Here is a 5,744-nt window from a genome sequence, read left to right on the forward strand (position 1 = left end):
AAGTAATGTTTTCGTGAGGGGGAGCAAATATATTGTATTCTTTTAGGAGTATGTATTATATGAAATATGTACTCTTCTCCCTTCACTGGGGTTTTTTCCCATTAGATTTTTCCTAATAAGGTTTTAACGAGGCATATTTCATATATATGTGTGTGTACATCTAAGGGGGAGTATTATAAATATCATAAAATAGATGCCCAATGCTTAGTGTTCTAAAAGCCATGTGTAATTCATATTGTCCATGTGCCTTGTAATAATTCATGCTTGCTGTCCATGTAAGTTCACATTCTACTTGCCACCTATAAATAGTGTCATTTGGTGGATCTTAATAGAATACACATTGGTGAGAAATTCACTTCAAAATTCCATTAATTTTCATATTATCTATTTTTATAATTTTAGTTATTTCATATATATTTATTTATTATTATTATATAAAATATTATTATATTATATTTTCTCTATATCCGTATCCCATCGTGCTCCTCATTTTCACAATAGGTTTGAAGATTTTTTTTATTTGATTTTTGATTTAATTGAAATTGAAAAGAGAGGTTTTTTCCCCTAAAACGAGTATATGAATTAGGAGACCTTTTAGTTTCCTTTTTTTAAAAATACATGTAATTGATCAAGAATAAAAGGTAATTGGCCCAATATTTGTGAAATTAAAAAACCCACTCACACTTCATGTAATGAAAAATTAGACATAAATGAAACATAGACCCTTTATTAGGGCCTTATATGTTGTTAACCCTAATTGTTATAAAAAAAAACGATGAATTAATTGAAAACAATCAAAGATTATTATTATTATAATGAACGTAGTAAGAAGATTGTAACCAAGTTTATTGGTTATTGTAAATAAAGAGATTTACAAGGTGAACGATTAAAATAGTTCTAGTGAGAATATCGTTACATAAAAAAATAATCATTATTAGATTAAACTACATATTTAGTATTTGAACTTCCACATTTATATATAGGGAGATTTTAAAACATAGAAAAACAAAGAAAACTATTTACATATAATAACAAAATTTTAATCTTCTTTGATTGCGGTTTATAGAAATCTCTCGATATATACCAGTGATAGAAACTTATGAAAGTCTATCATTGATAGACGCTAATAGAAGTCTATCAATGTCTATCAATATTTTTTTTTGTTATTTCTGTAAATAGTTTGACATATCTTCTATCTATGAAAATTTTCCTTATATGTATGTATGTATGTATATATATATATATATATATATACACCTGATTTCTAAATTTTAATAACTATTTAAACCTTAAACTTTCAGTGTCGTACAAGTCACTAAAATTTCGATTAAAAGAAAGTCATTTTCAATTTTGTGTCAAATAGGTCATTAATCTAATCAACATTTCTTAAAAGTTTACAAACTTGCTAAACCCTAAGTTGAAAGTTTAGACTTTTATTAGACATAAAGTTTAAAATTCAATTTTATGTCAAATATATTAGTTATTTAAATTTTTTAAGTAAATCATGCATCTATTGGACCCAAAATTGAACATGGAGACTTATTATATATTATTTTTGTCTTTTAGGTACAAAATTAATAAAAATTTAAATACCTATTAGACATTTTTTTTAAAAAATTAAGAAATCTCAAAAAGCTAAAATATGCAATATAATGAGGATAGCAAGTAGGAACAAAAAAAAATAAAGTGTTAAAATATTGTATATTTGGAGTTGATAAATTTTAGCAAGCCCAAACTTTGTTATTGTACTTTTAATAAAGAAATAAAAAGACCTTTGCGACCTCTATGTTTTGGGTCCAATCTTTACCAGGTCCATAGATTTCAAAATGCTACATTTCTAATTTTGAGTTTGATTTAAATTTAATTTATAGGTTTCAAAATTTTATAAATTTACTCTTAAAGTTTTAGTTTTGTTTCAAGCTAATCCATAGGTTTCAAGATTTACACTTTTAATATGGATTTTTCACTAAATAATCACTTTTATTTTTTGGCTTTAATGTTTATTAATTAATTAAAAATAATTATAATGTAAAACTTTAAAATTAAATTTAATAGTGATGAAAAATAGTGAAATTTAATTAATTATAATAATTTAGTAAACTTTAAAATTAAATTTAATAGTGATGAAAAATAGTGAAACTTAATTAATTATAATAATTTAGTTCTTTTCAATTAATTAATAAACATTAATATTAGAGATGGAAAGTTAGTGTTTAGTAAAAATTTGAGGTTAAAAGTATAATTCTGGAAACTTAGGGACCACATTGAAACGAAACTCAAACCTCAATGGTAAAATTGTAACATTTTGAAATCAAAGACTAAATTGAAATAAACTCAAAACTTAAAAAATAAAAGTATAGTATTTAAAATTTAGGGACTAAATGAAAAATAGACCTAAAACCTAGGGCTAAAATGGTATTTTTCCTTTTATTATCTTAAATTTAAGCTCATATTTAGCTCTCGCGTAGCATTTAGGGTTGGTAAAAATCCCCAAGGGGTTGGGTCCCTGCAGGTACCCACCCCAACTGGGGCGGGGAATCCCTAGTTTGACCGGGGATGGGTCAAATTAGGGACCCAAAACGAGTCCTCAAACTGAGGACGAGCGGGGATGGGGAGGGTATCCTTGCCTCGTCCCGTCTCGTCCCCTACCCCGCCCTGAATAATTTTTTTTTAATTTTTTTAATACATATATTTATTTATATGTAGATATGTCCAATTTCTCCGCGGGGATGGGCCCCGAGGGGCTCCACCCCAAACGGGGCGTGGCTTCCCCGATTAGGTGGGGATGAGGGAAGAAATGGGGAAAAAAATTTCCTGTAAGCTAAACGGGGACGGGGATGGGGACGAGGAACATTCCCCATCCCCGGCCCCCACCCCATTCCCTGTCCCCATTCTGGTTAGCTCTATTTATTTATTTAGTATAATTATTTAATGTTATGTTATTATTATTATTATATAAACATTACATTTAAACTTAGTTTGATTATTTATTGGTCAAGATAATGCATATATTTAAATTGAATTTTGACATTTAGATTATATATGTGAATAATTTGATTTATATTTATTTCTTTCTACTAAAAAAGTTGATTAATTTTTTTAGGTTAAAATTTGAGTAATTTATCTTTAAATTCAAATTGTCATGTAAAACTTACCATAATAAATAATTTAGTGATAGAGTTAATTATTTATTTAAAATTTGTCCACATTAATGATTTAAATTAATCAATTTTTTTTATAAAAAAAGTAACTAGCGGGGAAAAATTCCCCGCCCCAATTCCCGTGGAGAAGTTCACGAGGATGGGGAATGAAATTGGGAGTGAGGATGAGGATAAAGAATGGCATCCCAACCCTGTCCCGTCCCATAGACATCTATATATATATATATAATACTAGTTTCAAAGATACTATTTTTGTTTGGGCTAGTTGCATAAATAGATTTCAAACCCAAAATAATAGAATATGTAGTACAAGGATAAAATAATTGTATATATAGATAAAAAAAAATAGTAAAAGACTAAAAAACCCATGCCTAGCCACTATTTTGTTCACTTCTTCCTGGTTTTCTCAAATTAAAAGCTATTGCTGATAGCAGTTATTGGTGTTAACCACTGATAGCTGCTATCAGCTGCTATCGCTGATAGTTTCTATCAATTATTATCAATGATAGTTGCTATCAGCGATAACTTTCAATTTGAGAAAAGTTAATACAATCTTGAAATATTAGCTTTTAATTTGCTATCAATTATCAATAGCTATCATTTATTTACTTTCAGCAACTGGAATCAACGTTGAAATATTACTACTTAAGGCTATCAGTAGCTATCAATGATAGATTTATAAATAGTGATCAACTTTGAAAGAAGACCAACAACTTTGATTACCAAAGTAGTTATCACTAATAATCTTTTATCATGGCTATCAGCAGCTATCAGTCATTATCACTGATAGACTTTCATCAATTAGAATCAACCTTGAAATATTAACACTTAAGGCTATCAATGATAGACTTCTATAATTAGTTATCACTTTTGAAAGAAACTCGATATATAGATATCACCTAAGTTTTATCACCGATATCACTAACATCACTTATATTATGGTTATTAGTGATAGCTTCTTTCACTAATAACATCATTGATAAGATGCTATCAATGATCTCACTGATATCATGCTATTAGTGATAGTTCTCTATCACCGATAACGTGCTATCAATGGTAGCTTCTATCACCGATAACGTGTTATTGGGTAGCTTCTATCATGGATAACATGCTACTAGTATTAGCTTTTATCACTGGTAACATGCTATCAATAGTAGCTTCTATCAATCATAGTCACTTAACACCTTTTTGCACTTTTCTTGTCCTTCCCAAACATTTATAAGTCATTTTTTTTTTCGATGATAGCTTCTATCATTGATAAACATGCTATTAGTGATAACTTATAGGCATTCCACTTACATTTTAGTTCGAGATTCAACTTTATTTATTAAATTCACTAAGTTGGCTATCAATGATAGATTTATATTAGTGGCTATTAATTATGAAAATATAATCAAAGATTAAGCTATCAATGATAGAAAATATTAGTGGCTATCACTAATAGACTTTCATTTGCTATTTATATTTATTATTTGCTATAATAATCAAACTTGATGATTGGCTTGTTGGTGTTAAGTCACTTATGAATTGAGTTTTTTCAAGTCTTAGGTACGGAACTCAGCCTCATAATTCTCGTGAAAAAAAGGGGAAGAAAAAAAAATTCAAATAAAGGAAAGAAAAAATTTAAAAATAAGAGAAAGAGAAGAAGCAAAAACTGAAAAAAGGAAAGAAAATTAAACAGAAAAAAGGAAGCAAAAACCGGATAAATGAAAGAAAAACTAAAAAGAGAAAAAGAAAAGGAAGAAGCAAAAAATGGAAAAAAGAAAAGAAAAGAAAATAATAAAAAAAGATAAGGGAAGAAGCAAAAATCGGAGAAAGGGAAGAAAATAAAAATAAAAAAAGGAAAAGAAAAAGAAAGAAAGAAAGAAAGAAATGAAAGAAAATAAAAAATAAAGAAAAGAAGAAAAAAAAGACTAAAAAAAGTGTACAATAAAAAAATGAAAAAATGAAAAAAGGAGGGAAGAAGCAAAAACTGAGAAAGAAAAGAAAATGAAAAAATGAAAAAAGGAGGGAAAAAGCAAAAAAACGAAGAAGATAAAGAAAATAAAAAAGACTAAAAAAGGTGTATAATAAGATAAAACAAGGGAGAGCGAAATTGGAACTTAAAAAAAAAAACCAAAGATTGATTAGTCAACTAATCCATATTTACAAATATTTTAAAGATGTAAAATATTTTTAGATTTTTTCTCTTATTCTACTCTATATTACAAATATCCTTTTTGTTTTTGTTTTTAATTTCATTTCATAATATAATTCATTTTTAACTTTTTATTAAATTTTAAAATAATGAAAGGTTAAAATATTTTATATTATCAATTTAAATAAATAACACAATAATAATACCAAAAAAATGTACCTTCAATATAAATACAAAAAATTATTGATTTTAAATAAAAAATAATAGACAAAGAAATTTTTTCGATAGAGACTTGATTTCTGAACAGAAATTCCCTGACCTCGATCTCGATTATTCAAAATAGGTAATGGAGCTCTGACGAGATTAACAATCCCCACGACCCCTGCGTTGTCAACCTTAGTAGTAGCATTTTTATCTTCTGGGCCGAGGCCCAAATGTTTTGGGTT

This window comes from Benincasa hispida, chromosome 3 (assembly GCF_027475165.1).
Source record: "Benincasa hispida cultivar pf3 chromosome 3, pf3_genome.v1.1, whole genome shotgun sequence".
Lineage (NCBI taxonomy): Eukaryota > Viridiplantae > Streptophyta > Magnoliopsida > Cucurbitales > Cucurbitaceae > Benincasa > Benincasa hispida.